This window comes from Mus musculus, chromosome 4 (genome assembly GCF_000001635.26).
Source record: "Mus musculus strain C57BL/6J chromosome 4, GRCm38.p6 C57BL/6J".
NCBI classification, from domain to species: Eukaryota; Metazoa; Chordata; class Mammalia; order Rodentia; family Muridae; genus Mus; species Mus musculus.
The window spans coordinates 152778554-152795762 of NC_000070.6; positions in this window are offsets into that span (position 1 = coordinate 152778554).

Genomic DNA, 17209 nt, shown 5'->3' on the forward strand with positions numbered 1-17209 from the left:
GGCCATCAAGATATAAACTCTCTGATTGGTTCAGAGACTCATTATCCAAAGCTCTGTGGGATGACAGCCAAACCTTTACCCATGAGGCCTAGGGGCCGTTCGGATTCCCACTGGTCAATCCCTAATGGCCTGAAGGCTTCCCACCAGCCCCTGCCTTTGTAAGGTCCCACACATACCAGGTAGCACCAAACTGAGGATGAAGCCTTTACCATGTGGACCAGTGAGGCTGTCCCAGACACACTGTGGAGTTGTAGAGGAAGCTGCCTCAAATTAGAACAAGTTGGGTGTCGCTGAAGACGCCCAGCCCTCGTTTAGTCGACGCATCTGTTGGGAAGTGTTATTCCCAGTAGGAAGTGGAAGCCTAGGGAATAGCTATGGGGATAGGGCTGTCTGAGAGCCCCCTCTGCAGCACTTACACCTCCACCTCAGGTGGAGGAGGGAGGATGCTATGGTGTGCAGATCCCTCCTTTCAGACAATCCTCTGCCCCGTGGTGGACTGGAGGCCATGCTGTCCATGGTTGGCTGTCCATCAGAGCCCTTGGACCTGCAATTCAGAGGTGACTCTGTCTCTGAATCTGATCATCTGTCCCACATGTTTCCATCATGCTAGCTGAGGCTTGCTGTGTCTGGAAAGTGTCCCTTCACGTTCATGTTCATGCTCACAGCCCGAGGCGGGAGATGTCCAGTAAGGTACCTACCTGTCCAGTTAGAGCCAGAGTGGAGATTGGCACTGAGGGAGACATCCCAGCAAGGGTTGCTGTGAGGAACACTCCTACAGTAGACCTCCTGAGTCTCAGACAGGACAGGTGGTAACAACTTTTAATTTGTTGGGAGTCCTTCTGGTTTGGGTACTTCCGTTTTTCCGGGCTCCTTTGGCCACCACTCAAATTCTCCTCCTCTGATTCATGACAAGGCACCATCTGGGCCAACAGGAAATCCACGTCTCTGGGTGAAGGAGCTTTTGGGAATATATCCAAAAAAACTTTCCAAAGTCACACTTAATCACACGTTCCCTGGATCCAGCCCCAGCCCAGGAGCCTGGTTTATAGCCCTTTAGTATATCTTGGAATTTGCCGGCTTATCCTTTTGTATTTATGTAGCTCGTACGTCTCCCTTGACGGGTAGGGTGTCTCCATAAATACCGGGCACAGCAGTGCGAGCGTGTGGGCAGGCTGGCAAGGGAACCTTTCATATTTCACCCGTGGCTGAACCGAGGAGGGATTGATGCCGAAGCGCATGCGCAGAGGGCTGAGTGGCGCTGAGGCTCTGAGGCACGCTACAGACACCCACTCTTTCCCTTATTAGCTGCGATGCCACATGCTGTTTTCTGACTGCCCATTGGCTACACGATAGCTCTGCCTCAGGGATGGCTAGAGGACATCTACGTATCCTTGCCTGATCTCTTAGCACTGGGTGAAGACAATGAGGGTTGTGAGTCCAAAGACAGCTGTGCGGGAGACTTTGGGAGTCCAGCCTCAGGTCTCATGACCCTGAGTGCAGCTTCTAAACTTGTAAGCCTCATACCTGGTGTCTGATGTGAAACAGTATCCCTCAGGTGCCCAGAATGGAGCCATAGCCGAGGTTGGCTAACTCCTAGCACTTCCTGGGGGGGGGGGGGGGTCATCCTTGAGGTATGAGGATGAATTCTGATTTGGAATGTCATGTGTGAAATCCTGATGCGTCTCAGAGACGCGCCCACACATCTCTGACATGTCAGCAATGGCCGTCTTAATCAGTTTTCTCCAGAATACATGGCTTCTGGAAAAGTCCACCTCATTCAGTTCATTATGGCTGATTTAAGAGATTGAGGATAAAGAGGCAGGGCACAGAGACCACAGCATGCACCTGTCAGGCGATCGAAGGGCGGGATGTTCTGTGGTTGTGGACGCATGGTGGCCCCATGAATAATGAAGAGCTTGAATATTAACCAGAGAACCAGAAGTGAGAGCCTGGCAGGGGTGTCATCGCGGATAGATTGAGACAGAGGGAGGAGGGACATGGCATGGATAAATTCTTCATAAGAGACGTTACTTAAGACAGGAGAAATTAAGCCTCCGAGCACCCGTTTTCCCAGTTCGCCGAGTCAGCCTTTTCTAGTAAATTCCAGTTAAATCCACTCGAGCTACAGCAGGCTCGGTAATGAGGCTTGATGTCTGCTCTCTGTACAGGGAGGGAGAGGCCTGGGAGAGGCCGGCCAGAGACACAAGCACCTCTATGCCCTAGTTGGGGAGCCACTGAAATTACCTCCAGGTGCCAATAGTCGAAAAAAACTGAAAATAAACATTGCATCATTTCCAAAGGCAACTTATTTATTTAATTTTTTTTAACAGAATATTCAGTTAATCAGGACAACCCTGGTCCTGTTATTTTGGGGAAAGATATACTTATTCTAGAAGAAGCTTTTGCCAAATTATTTTAAGAGCTATTTCAGTAGAACAACATTAGGCAAGATGTTTTTTCACTTTAGAGAAATGTACGCAGGGACACAAATGTGAGGAAGAGCTTAGTGTGGCTTCGTTCTCCATGTTGTGTTTTAGTGTTTGTTTTGAATACGCGTGTGTGTGTGTGTGTGTGTGTGTGTGTGTGTTACATTGGATGGATAGATTGATACATGGTTGCATGGCAGATAGTTGCATGGATAGGTGGATAGATAGGTGCATAAGAGATTATGGATAAATGCAGAGATATATAGATAGGCAGGAAATGGGTAGAGAGATGACAGCTCGATGGGTGGATGAATAGATGCATATATATATATGAAGATATCTATCACTTATCTACCCATATACCTATTGAGTATTTATATGTAGATACACGCACACACACACACACACACACACTATATATATATATATATATATATATATATATATATATATATATATATATATACACACACACATATACATATATATGTATACATATGTAGATATCTATCATCTGTTTACCTCAATATCGAGTATCTGTCTATATTTAGATACATATATCTGTATATATCAGTATATATCTATCAGCTATCTATCTACCTACCTATGGAGCATCTATCTATGTGTAGATACATGTATATGCATATACATGTCTAGCTTCCTTTTTATTAAACATCTATCTATATGCAGATGCATATATCTGTATATATCAGTATATACCTATCAATCTACCTACCTATCAAGCATCTATCTATGTGTACATAGATGAATGTAATGAAAGGAGAATCAGAAGAGCAGGAGAAGGAGCAATTGGAGGAGAAAAATTCTCCTGAGCAAAATAGAACCTCTGCTCTCTGGGACCTGGAGTTGCTGCTTCCACACAGCCAAACCCAGCAAGTGACTCAGCTCTTTATCTTCAGGGTTGTTCATGGCTGCACAGCCTAGGTCCTTCCATGTGTGTTGTTGTGATGTGGTACTTCCATTACTCAGTCCCTGCTGTGCTTACAGCATCTGAAAGATGCCAGGCTCTGCCCTGACAGCAGCTCCACTGTGGCCACCTCAGTCCCCACCTCCTTCACACCGTGTTACCTTAGCCTTTTTTCTTGTCACCCCATTTACCTCAGCCCCCATCTCCTTCACCCCATGTTACCTCAGTCTTTGTCCCCTCAACCCATGTTACCTCAGCCCAAACTTCCTTCACCCTGTGTTACTTCAGCCCCATCTCTTTCACCCTATGTTACCTCAGCCTTTGTTCCCTCAACCCATGTTACCTCAGCCCCCCTCTCCTTCACCCTATGTTACCTCAGTCCCATCTCCTTCACCCCATGTTACCTCAGTGTTTGTCCCCTCAACCCATGTTATCTCAGCCCCCCTCCTTCACCCTATGTTACCTCAGTCCCATCTCCTTCACCCCATGTTACCTCAGTCTTTGTCCCCTCACCTCATGTTACCTCAGCCCCTTCTCCTTCACCCCATGTTACCTCAGCCCCCATCTCCTTCACCCTATGTTACCTCAGCCCCCTCTTCTTCAGCTCATGCTACTGCACAGTAAACCCTTCACACCTGTGTTTCCCCCTTTGAAGCTTCAAGTTACCCACAGCCAACAACCATACTCCAAAAATATGAAATGGAAAATTCCAGAACTAGATGCTTTCTAAATTCCAAGCGACATGACATTTGAAGTGGCACAGTAAAATGTCACACTGTGCTTGCTGCTCTATCCTGTGTCCTGCTGGGAAGTGAGTCATCGCCTATCCAGGGACGCTGAGCTACCTGTGCAGCATCCGGTCCTTACAGCTTGTTATTAGGATGGTTTCTGACCTGTCCTCAGAAGGTCAATAGAGCCTAATGTTCATGCCTGAGTCAGCCCAGCTCATCACCCAGGTATCAAAGCATGTCAGAGAGACAGATGTGAAATCAGACAGACAGGCAAAGAAGCAGAGATGCAAATAGAGGTAGAGAGACACACAGAGACATGAGACAGAGAAAGACACAGAGACATGCAGAGGCAGAGAAAGACACAGAGACATGCAGAGGCAGAGACACACAGAGACAGAGTCAGAAATGGGGAAAAAGAGAAAGAGAGATACAAAGAGACAGAGAAAGAGACACACACAGAGAAAGGAGAAACCACAAAGAGACACAGAGACTGAGAGACAAAGAAACATGCAGCAATCCCAGCAGTCTTGTGCTTGACCACTTGGCTCTCAGCTGAGTGTGCTGCTGTTCCGGGAGGCCATGAAACCTTTATAGAAGGTGAGGCCTACTTTGCAGGATAGGCCACTTTGGCTAGGCCTTTGAAGTTTAGCTTGATTCTGGGTCCCTGATCACCATGACCATAGATCCCTGATCACCATGACCATAGATCACCATCTATGATGCTTGGTCCTGTTGCTATGATCTCCCTTACAGTCACGGACTGAGACTTTCTGAAACCGTGTGTCAAAGCAAAGCCTTCTCTCCTTAAGTTGCCTCTCTTAAGGTTGCTGTGTTATAGACAGATTAACAAAAGAGGCTGTGAGCCCTGCCGGAAATCCATTAGACAGAGTCACCAGGGTGGGCTGATTCCCAATCTGTTCACTGAGCTAAGCCTTGTGGGAAGTCCCTGCAGAACCTGGGGTCATACCAGGTTACCAGCTTGGTAGACATCGTGTATCCTAGGGAAGTGTGTGTCCCCTGACGCATGCTCGCCAGGCATTGTGGCCTACTTGTCTGTGATCAAGCTGCACTCCAGTTTACCTCATGCCTTGTTGCCAAGCATGCAACTTGGTCTCACAGTCATTTTGCTAATGTCATGGCAACTTTGGGGGAATGGCTGCTGTCATTCCCATTTAGGAGATGAAGAAAGGTCTTGGGTCACCTCCCTGGGACACAGCTGAGACCTGGTTTGTTCTTTGCCATGAGTCATAGGCCATGGTTGTTTTCTTGTGGGAGAGATGAGGTGGGTGAAGTGACAGGCCTGGGAGGAATTTATCTCCAACGTGGCCCTCAATGGGGCAGGAGGTACTACGACGGCTGTCCTATGTCACTTGGGTCCAAGCCCAGTGCTCAGACAATGTAATGGTGCCCAATACAAATCACTTGTCAAATAAATAAAACTATCACTATGACAGTAACTCCCACGTCATCCAACCACATGGGGGTGGGGAAATTTTACACAAGTTCATTTGTTTAGTTTGGGGGCAATTTTGGAATCTTGAACTCTAATTTAATTTGTTGAGATTTGACTCGATTAAAGAGTATTGATCTTGGGTGCCTAAAATTACTGCCATTTGTCAATAGTGGCTAACTTGTAAGATCTCACTGTTAATAAATCACACCCCAGGCTGCTCAATATGTAGTTATTACAGTCAGGACATAGATGCTGCCCCCGGCTGCCCATGACAGATTAATACCAGTCAAAGTTGCAAGAAAGATTTCTAAGTTTGTCCGTTTATCTGTGAGGCCAGTGCTCAGGACAGGCTGCCATGTAAGAGGCCTGAGGCAGCAAAGGGAAGACAGAAATACTGACATTGGTGCTAGCCGATGAGCTATGGCCACAGACTGCCCAACATGGCTGTTTGTGTATTTCTGCTTCTGCATTTTGGGAGTGCATGACCCGGGTCCTTCTCTCCTCTCCAGGATAGGAGCTGACTGAGCAATGCTTAGTTCTCGTGAGCACAGACTTCTGCCTGTTAAAGAGTCTCATGAAGGATGCTGGTATGGGGCAGATCCTCTAAACAGTTTCTCTCTTGGGAGAGGACTGACAGAGTCTGTCTCCACTTTCACCACTTACATGAGCAGAGAGTCTGCTAGAGAGCAGCCTTCCACTGAAAATGCTGGAGATAGAGGGATCATCTCATTCCCAGCTTTGTCTCCATGGTTGGAGATCTTCTGAAGACAGCTGACTTAGTGGGGGCAGGAGAGCCCAAAATCCTTGGCAGTGCTTGCAGCAAGAGAGTCAACAGCGCAGCCAGGTGCTTGGTAAGGCCAGCTGGGGGATGTTTCTGTAACTCTACCCTAGAGCTGCCATCCAAGGCCTCCTGGGGTGGCATGGTTGTGGGATCTGCAATGCTTGGGAAGTTAACCTTTCTGTTTGCTGGCACTTGGCAGCCTTGGAGGAGAGCTGTCTGCCCAGAGAGCCCTGGGCCAGCTGAAGGTAGGGCTGTGCATGTGCAGGATCTGTTCAGAGCTGCTTGCGATGCATAGAAACCGGGCACTTGTGGTGTGTGTGAGTGTTGTTCTTTTATTCATGAGTCTGCTTTTGAGAGCTTGTAAATGGCTTTACCAGTTTTGCATTAAGCAGGCCCAGTAAGGCCAGGGGAGGCTTTGCACTCCAGACACCATTCTGGGGCCAGATTGGCCTGTGGGCCAATTGCTTTATTAGGAATGTTAAGAAGGTGCCAGTCTCCTGGTCATTTCCTCTGAAAGCTGTTAAGGGGCTGTGATCTGGGTGGGAATAGAAGGGACTGCCACCCTGTCTGTCTCTGCCCTTGGTGGCTCCCAGGAGGGCAGAAGGTGTTGTTTTCTCTTTCACCTGCCCCTTATGACTTTTCACCATGGGAAGGCCAAGAACAGACGCCTCAGAGTATCTGTCTCCTCTGCTGCAGATCATCCTTCTCCGGCCAGGGTGCTCATCTGGCTTCCCTGCCAGGAAGAAGCTGCCCTGGGCTGAGTTGTGATCATGGGTGGGTCATTGTTCTTTTTTCTCTTCCTACTGTTTCCTCTAATCCTAACAAGTGAGGGCTACACAGGTGGAACTTAACCAACCAACCAGCTAACCAACCAATCAGCCAACCAACCAACCAACCAACCAACCAACCAACCAACCAACTACCAACCCACCCACCCACCAATCAACCAACCAACTACCAACCCACCTACCCACCAACCAACCAACCAACCACCCACCCACCAACCAACCAACCACCAAACAAACAAAAAAACCAGCCATCAACCAACCAACAACGAAACAACCAAACAACCACCGACTAACCTACCAACTGACCAAACCTAGTAGGCTTCTCCCTCCCTCTCTCTCTGTGATGCAAATACAGGCCATATCAGACCAGGTTAAAAGCCTATAATTTCAAGTTTACTAGGTGCTGCTCCTGGGAGGGTTCACTGGTCCCAAGGAACAGGGCCAGGGAAGTCTCATGCTTGAGCTAAGGCGAGGGGGTCTTATAGATCTGGGGTGAGAGGTGATGATGTGTCAGCTAGAAGCTAGGGCTGTGCCCATATCCAGTCAAAAGCTGAGCCCCTGGGTGGGCACTCTTGAGTAGGTTGCTAGAGACACATAGGTTAGTTAGGGTGATGATGGAACATACAGGAGTTTTCTCGTTGAGGGAAAGGTTGAGGGAAGGAGGGCTGATGGGGAGTTTCCCAGCTAATGTGGGCTTCAGCAGGGGTCCTAGTCAAACATGAATGAAGAAACAAGCAAATAACCACACAACCAAACATCAACATAAACCAGACATACAGGAGGAGAGCAGGGTGAACTACAGCAGGAACCAGTTCTTTGCCACCTTGTGGGGACAAACAAGAGACATTTCCTTTGTGCCTGATGCAGACAGAGAAGCTGGGCATGTGACAGGGCATACTACATGCTTGTGGAATGAATGCATGATTTACTGAGTACTCTATCCAGGATCCTGGAATCAGCATTGCCATAAAAGACATATAAAATACATTTTAATCTGGAGCCTTTTAAAAGACAAAATGATGCTTAGGGTGTTGAGAATTTAGCTTTCTTCTGCCATGGTTAGCACTGTTTACCACCCACATATAAAAAGATCCTGTGGTCAAGTTGGTTTGAGAGACACTAGATAAATACGATTTATCTGCTCTGTTTCTCAGAGCCCTTAGTTGATCCTCAAGCATGGGAAAGCTCGTGATCAGTGTCTCCTGCTCTTATGTGGGGAAGGAATCTCGTTTCTTCCAAAGTCAGAAACACCAGCCATAATTGTCCAGAGTATCAATGTTTACATGATGATGTGTGTATGTGCATATGGACTCCTGGTGGGTGGGTTCATGGATGGATGGATGGATGGATGGATGGATAGATGGATGATAGATGGGTAGATGGATGGATTAGATAGGTGGGTGAATGGATGGATGATAGATGGATGGATGATAGGTGGGTGGGTGGGTGGATGGATGGATGAATGGATGGGTGGATGGTTAAATGGGTGGATGGATGGATGGATAGATGGATAGATGGGTAGATGGATAGAACAAAAATAGCTCTGTGGATGAATGATAGGTAAATGCATAGATAGTGAATGAATGGATACATGGATGGATGGATGGATGGATGGATGGATGGATGGATGACAGCTTTACAGATAGATGGTTAGTTTAGTAGATGAGTCAGATCTTCACATATTTCTGGAAAAAAACAGCTTTGTGAGTTATTGATTTAGGTGTAGAGGATACATCAGAGAACAGAGCATTTCACACTCTTGACTCTAAGGAGCACAGGTATACCTAGAGAATGGACAAGTGAAAACAGGTCACTGCTCTATGTGTAGTTCTCACAGTGGGCACGAACAAAACCTTATAATGAGTTTGTGTGTCACTAGGTGTATATGGATGAATTGTTGTATTGCATGGATGAGTAGGTAGATGCATGTCTTTGTTAGGGTTTTACTGCTGTAAACAGACACCATGACCAAGGCAACTCTTATAAGGATAACTTTTAATTGGGGCTGGCTTACAGGTTCAGAGGTTCAGTCCATTATCATCAAGGCAGAACATGGCAGCATCTAGGCAGGCATGGTGCAGGAGGAGCTGAAAGTTCTACATCTTCATCTGAAGGCTGCTAGGATAAGACTGGCTTCCAGGCAGCTAGGATGAGGGTTTAAAAACCCACATCCACAGTGCCACACCTACTCCAACAAGGCCACACCTACTCCAACAGTGCCACTCCCTGGAACAAGCAAATACAAACCATCACAATGCATGAATAGATGAATGGATGGATGGATGGATGGATGGATGGATGGACTGGTAGATGTTTGTGTGGGTGGGTGAGTGGATGGATGGATGGATGGATGGATGAATGGATGGATGGATGGGTGAGTGTGTGGGTGGATGGGTGGGTGGGGTGGATGGATGGATGGGTGGATGGGTGGATGGGTGGATGGGTGGATGGATACATGGTCCAGAGTAGGTGGATGATTGCTTAGCAACCAATGGTGGGAAGCCATCTACAGGGTCTTCTTTGTGTGGCCTGGGTGTTATTGGTTTGTCATGTGGGTGACCATCTTCCATTTCCCTGAAGCCTGCCACTGGACTTGGCCAATAACTGAGCTAATTTTCCCCCTAGAAATCTGTCACTGGCAGCAGCCGGTTCCATGCAGTCATTTCCAAACACAGCCGATACAGTGGCAACTGCAGCCCTCGCAGCTTCGCCGAGATACTGACCCTGGTGTTTCACTCGCTGCTAACCTTCAATTTCTGCTCCTGACCTTTCTCTGTGAAATATTTCAATATAAATAATGCAGCTTTGCAAACACATTGCCCTGATTACTTCCTAGGGCCCTGATTCTCCGTGTGTGAAACTCTCTGAAGTAAGTAGTAATTTGTTCTCCTTTCTGGTAATTGCTGTTTTAGAAATAGCTTCTTCAGACTTCTGCCGCAAATTGGCATCACCCAGGCTCTCTGTGAGCTTGCCAACGGCAATAACTTCACGATCAGCTCCCGAGGCTGGTGCAATGCAGCCCAGGCACAAGGCCCTGGCCCAGAGCAGAGGGTGTTCAGGCTGCGTCTATGAGGTGTTCAAGTACCTTGAAGCTAACCCCAGGTCACTGTCCAGCAGAAAGGCTGACGTGTCCTGTGCTGTCTGAGCCAGTGTCACCAGCCTGTAATGTCAATAGCTGTTGTAACTGGAGCCTAGTACCAACCCTGCCCCAATGCTGTGTTACAGGATGGCTATGAGTGTGCAGCTGGGGCACATCCTGTGAGGAGCTTACAAACAGACAGGACTCAAAAAACCTCCTGATTTCCTCAGAGGCTGGCTCTACAGCTTTAGCCTCAGTCACCAGGTCCTTCCCCTGGCAGGCAGCAGCCTCCCTGCTGGTGTGTGTGTGTGTGGTGTTTGGTAGATGCTGGACCCTGGTGCAGGAGAGGGAGTGGCTTCTGGGGGGAAGCCTGTGTTCTGTTGCTCACCTGCCTCTTTGTGTTTAATGAATAGCTCAGGGAAACTCTACCCTAGAACACTACTTTTCTTTAAAAGGAAGGTTTGTTTTGGCAGTGGGTTGAAGCGGCAGTAACCAGGAGGACATACCTCACTCAGCCTCTCATCTCAAGTCCAGCCCCAGCAGCTCTGGGCACTCGGTATGGCTGCAGCCTGGGTGGTAACTCTTCTTGTTTGTAACTGTTTCTTATAGATTAAGTTGGTTGCAGCCTGATGATGGCACAGGTTAGCTCTTGCGCGCGTCCGACTCGCCAGCAAGAACGACGCTGCAACAGGATCCTTCTGCACACGTTTATTGGGAAAGCTTGATTGCCGAGGCGAAGAGACCCCAAGCCCAGAACTGGTGCTGCTTATATAGGCCTAGGAGAGGCGTGTCTCACACCCGGATTGGTTGTGCTTGGGTTATGCTTACCACCTCATTTGCATGCCTACATCTGATTGGTTAACTTGTCTCTCATCTGATTGGTTAACTTGTCTCTCATCTGATTGGTTAACTTGTCTCTCATCTGATTGGTTAACTTGTCTCTCATCTGATTGGTTAACTTGTCTCTCATCTGACTGGTTAATTTTGGTTAATTCTCAAAACCTCATCTTGGCAAAAAAAAAACCTTCACTGCCTATGTATGTGTGGTGGCCAGCGGAAGCCAGCGCCACCCTGCAACGGCACATGTGGCTTCCCACAGTTAGCAGATAGTCAGAGGCTGTGTCCAGCTTTGCTAGTGGGTCCTGCTGACCCTGGGGTTCTTGCTGACTCTGTGTCTGGTGTGGGTCTTGCCTGCGGAAGAACCTTCCGCTGTCAACTGTAGAACAATTCTCACTCAAAGCACCCCACTCCCTGTTCACTCTCTGCTTGCTAAGTGTAGATGCAACGTGGCCTTTTGTTCCAGCTGAGGATAAGAACCAGCCCTCACTCCCCCCTACCCCCAGTGGGTTGGGAGCATCATGGTCATAAAGGGCAGAGCACCCCCTGTCCCCATGCAGCGGCTGAGCAGGAGGAGGCAGAGAAGCTAAGTCCTGTCCAACAGGAGCACTCAAGATGGGCAGAGTCCTGCTGGCCAAACTTCCTTCCCTCTGGGGCCTGGCTCTCCCCACCTCACCCCTGCCACTGGGAAAGAAGTGCTAATCCTCCGTGGCTGTTTTGAGCCATTTGGTGATTAATTTCCGTGGAAGGTTAAGATGGAACAGGAGGGAAAAGTCGATGACTAATCTATTAAGCTCCTGGGGTAACTTAATTTACATGTTTTTAATGATTTCTTCCTACCTGAGACTAAGTGGCTTTGAATCTCAGAGAGTAGTAGCCTCTTGCAAACAAGGGCTTGGCTCCCAGCAGGAGAGGAACACCTGCTCTTCATGACCTGAGCTCCCTGCTGCAGGAAGACCTTCCACGGACAGCCACTCAGACTCAGTCTCAGTCTACGCGGGAAGATGTGCTATGGCCAGTCTGTCTAGAGCCCAAGGCCCTGAGCAAGTTCCCATAGCTGCTAAAAATACCTGCAGCCTGTTCCCAACTCCAAATGCAGATGCAAGCCTTGCTCTCTAGGGAATGCCTTGCCCAGACTGCAGACAGAGGTCTGGGCACAAAGCATGAGGCTCCCCCCACCCCCCACCCCTGCCCCGGGCAATGGTTACCAGGTGGTCCAGAGCTGAATTAGATGCTCATTAGAGTCATTTTGAATCACAAATGTCTGGGGGCTTTGTGGGTTCTTCTGATCACTCCTTAGGATCAAATCGTGACCTCAAAAATTCACACCTGGTGGGAACTTGAGAATGTGACCTGAGCTAGAACCAGGCTGGTTGCAGATGTCCATAGTCAAGGCAGTGTGTGTGAGAGTAGCCACTTTTCCCGTGGTCCTTATACGAGGAGAAGAGAGATGGGAATATATAGCTCTGTTGGTAGAGTGCTTGCCTCAAATGTGTGAAATCCTAGGATTGGTCCCAAGTACTGCCTAAACTGAGTGTGGAGGTGTATGTCTGTGCTCTTAGCACTTGGGAGGTAGAGGCTGGAGGATCAGGAGTTTAAGGCCAGCTTCACTATGTAGCAAATTCAAGGCTACATCAGTCTAGGTCTAAAAAAGAAAGAGGAAAGATGATCCTTTGAAGCTGTGGGTTGAGTGCATGAAATACAGTCAAGTACTAGAAGCCAGAGGTCTCCTGGGGTTCCTAGAGGTCACCTGACCAGGAAGAGGGAGGAGAGCTTTCCCCTAGAGCCTTTAGGTAGAGGTCAGCTAGTGACCTTACATGTCAAACGTATGAACCCTGGCCCAGTTTGAGGTGCTTCTCCTCCATGGCAGCTGTGGGCTGTGCACACTCCCACACCCAGGAGATGTGCCTGCCTCCCTTGCATGCTTGAAATCAAGACTTACTGAGGAATCCTCCACACCCTTGCTTCCATCTTCCTGCATATCAGCAGGACTTGTTCTGGGGAAGCATGGGGTGGTATTTGTAGGTCCCCACTGAGCTCTACCTTAGTGGGTTGCTTGCTTCTTCAAGTGCTGGGGAGGCAGATATGTCATCTAGCCTTCTTAGGGTGATTCTCTGAGGTCTGGTCAAGGTCAAGAAGGGAGATGGGCTGAGCACTCCACTGGCTGGCCACCCAGCTTGTTCTGCTCATTCCCTGATGCTTGTCCCCAGCACATCCCTCTCCCTGCTGCCTTCCTTCTGAGAACAGCAATGTTTTGGGATAATGAAAGGGATAAGCTGAGAGGCCCAGAGACGTGCTGAGGCCACCAGAGGCCACTAGAGGCCACTAAGGATCCCAGAGTCCATCTGAGGCCACTACAGGCCACCAGGGATCACAGAGCCCATCAGGGGACATTAGAGGCCACCAGGGACCACCAGAGGCTGCCAGGAGAGCTCCTGACAGACGGTTGTGCAGCAAAGAGTTGCATCTCCTCCCAAGAAGACTCTGCAGCACCCAGAGCAGCCCAGGCCAGGACTCTGCAAGGACCAGGAAGCATGGTGAGCAGAGCTTCTGAAGAAGCCAATCTCTACAGGGTCAGTGATCACCATGGTGATAGGACTTGGATGGCAGGGGACCCAGTGGAGTTTTGATGTGGGTGGCTCTGGTTCTTCATCTTCAGCTCACTTCAGCTGACTGTGGAGTGTCCCACAGCAGAAACCATGCTAATCTCTGAACTGTTTGTCTTAAGTGGAGACTCTTTGATGATCATTCATGGGGGAGGGGTGATGAGAGTGCCTTCTAGAGACTAGAGATACTGGTATATTCAGGATACAGGACCACCTCCCAGGACAGAAGGCAATTCTATCCTGGGCATTCACAGAGCTGTTGAGGAGAATGTGCAAGAGAGCTAAAATGCCAGTAGCAGCCTCCCAGGCGTCCAGCTACCCAAGTTCCTGTCCTGGCTTAGCCCTTAGGAAGGTTCTGCACTTGGAAAGGAGGTGAAGAAACAGAGGGTTCTTATTATAGAATGGGCTTGTGGAAGGCTAGCTCTGCCTGGATTAAGTACCTCTGGCTGACTTGGACACTTGTCCCTGCTGCGTCTCTGTCACTGTATCTGGAAAGCAATTGTTAGTGGGAGCTGACCAAAGAAGACCACTCAAACACACTCGATAGCCAGTTGGAAGCCTTCATTCCAGCTGGCTGGCACTACATTCTGGTATTCAGGACCTAAGTGTAGTGTTAAGCATTTAAAATAAGGGACATTTGAAGGCAAACCCCACATCCTGTTGTTTTGCTTGGCAGCTGCAGCAAGAGATTTGGTGCAAGCAAGCAGTGTAACAGAAGCTAATATAAGCAGTTAGTTGGAAGGGGGCTGTACAAGCAAGTAGTTCAACAGAAGCTAAGATAAGAGAGCTGGGACCTCTGACCAGTTCTTAGAATAGAGTTGGGTAATTTTCCATGAATATTCTTGTCAAGGATATAAACTTGTAGTTGACATAAAATTACCTCAGTGCGAATATACAACGGAGGAACCTCTGCGCTGTCTTTCCTTGTCACACAACAGTGGTGGGTTTGTCCTAACTCTTATCTGGAAGCCAAAGTGAATCTTTGCAGGGTCACCTTGGTCTTCATGGTGTAGTGTTTAGAATACTAACAGGAGAGCTGCCCCTCTAGGGGCATTTTCCCTTGGAGAGGAAACACCTCATTAGAATGCCTCCTTATGGGAGGACAGCCCCCACAACATGCCTCCTCAGGTTATATTTTTTCCTAGCACTTCTCTATGGGGGACCTGCCCCCTCCCCTGGCAAGATTCCTATTGAAGGACTTCCCCTAGCATGCCTCTTTGGGGAGGACTCTTTGGAAAGGACTACCTTCTGTGCATTTAAGGTAGCATCCTGTGCCTTCATGAGTGAATAGTTAATAACACTGCAGAGGGGAAGAAGCCGAGGCTCAGCAGGCTTGCAGGGGTTTTCTGGGGACACAGCTGGGTGGCCAGAATCCACCGTCATGATGGGATATCAGTTACTACCGTTCTACTGTTGGTTTTACCCTTTGAACAAGAGCCTCTAAACAGCCTTGTGGGAGGAACCTGCCCAGGAACACTAGAGACCTTCCCAGATTTTCTCCTGATTCTTTCTCTACTACATTTTTTTTATATCCAGTTAAATTTTCCCAGCAGAAGCCCCGATGTTTTCAGGAGAGTTCCTGGACTTCAACTTCATGCTGCTGTGGCTTGAACAGTACCACACTACCAGTGTGACTAGAAACATATGTAGACGGAAGATAGATGCTGGGGAGAAATGGGAGGCTCAGACTATCAGGCTTGTCCCATCTTCTGTTTCTACTATGTACCCCATTGCCTCCCACTTGGGGTGCACCATCATCAGAGAGATAATAAAGGTGACAATCCATGTGCGAGCAGAGCCAAATTCTGAAAGCTAATGCTTTCTGAGAACCATGAAGCAAGTGCCTGGCAGAACACCCAGACAAGGCCACAGGGTACATTTCCAAACAGACTGTCAGGGCCTATTAATGTCCACACTCAAGGATGCTCTTGTCACTTCCAGTGCTCATGAGAACCCAAATTCATATTGATTTCCCCAAGCACAAAGCACAGGAGGAGTAGACCTGAAGATGTCGCATGTCTAATGACATCTCTCATATTGAAGTGCCTACTAAATACCCACTGGATCAAACCTGCAGTACTGGCCTGGGCCCACACACCAGCTCAATTTGAATTGAGGTCCAGAGCAAACTGAATCAGATGCCTCCAGGGCTCATCCCCTATGGCTTGAATCAAAGTGACTGGTTCTATTATCCAGGATGTGTATGAGAGACAATGCTGAACAGAGTAAAAAGCCAACTTTGGATCCAGAAAACGATATGGAAGTTCTGGCCCCCTGGCAACAGATGGCTAAGGCCCCCTTGTGAGAGTTAAGTGGTTAAGGGGCATTCACCGGTAACCATGAAAGACAAGGGATGGCCAATCTGTTTGTTAACACGACCACCGATCAATTCAACTGTGCCCTGTCCGTATCATGTGACCAGTTCTGTTATTGCAAGAATGTCCCTAAGATCCAATACTGGCCAGAACCAAGTGCATGTCACCTAAGTGGTTCTGCTTGGAGTAATTGGATGGCAACCATGAGGAAGTAAGTGACTGTGATTCAGGCAGTTACCCATACTGTTGAACAGCTCTTATCTGACCAAGCTTAGCTAGGAATGACATTGAAGAGGTTCATATCTATCCAAGGCTGCATGCTGGTGACAATATCCAGGGATAGCCTCCAGGATATCTCCCAGGACTCCTCTTTATCCAAAGTCTTTTCCTGCCCATTAGGTCAGAGATTATGGGACTGGCTGGGTTTCCAGAGTCCATCTTCTCTGGATTAATGGTTGCTTATTAGCATCAGCCCCCTCATCCTGGAGAGTAACATGGGGAGTCGTGGAAGGCACAAGGATCAGATAGATACTGCGAGATAGTCTGTGGGGTTGGAAGATTGAGAGCAGCAAGTCTGGTAGAGCAAGGAAAAGCAAGCTTGGTAGGCAGCACCAGGATATCTGAGCGATGGGAGCCACCAGACTTCATGCGTGAGAAGCTATGGAGGATTTTCATAGCAATTTTACAAAAGGCATCAGGAGCAGGATGTAGGAATCTTCCTCATGATGGGGTTTCCAGCCGAAGCCAGCAGAAGGCGATACCACTCTGCTGAAACTCTAGAGAGCTGCATGTCCATTGCCCTGTGCCTGCCGCCCTGTGCCCTCTTCCCCATGCCCACAGGGGCATGCATGCTGCCTTCTTCAAGTCTACCTGAGGGGCAGCTAGAAGCTGACAGAGCCATCTTTCTCTAGGCCTTGGCACTGGTCACTGGAGGAGTTTAATTAGTGTCTTTTAATCATTTATTCTAAAATGGATGGATGTTTACTGCTAAAATCCAAACACTTGCTCACTTTATAAATGACTCAGCCCAATTTGGAAGACAGACTGGCTTTGATCAAAATCGGCCTAGGGACAAATGGCTTATTTACTTGGAACGTGGACACAGCCGGTGAGTCCTGGCTGCTGCGTGGTGGGTCACTGCCTGGTTAAATGCTCTTTAGTGAGTGGAGACAACGACGGTCAAGGCCACTTGTACAGAAGAGGACAGCTTGCCCAGCAAGGAGTGGGTTGACCCAGGACCCACCCTGGCCTTCATGGTGACTAGG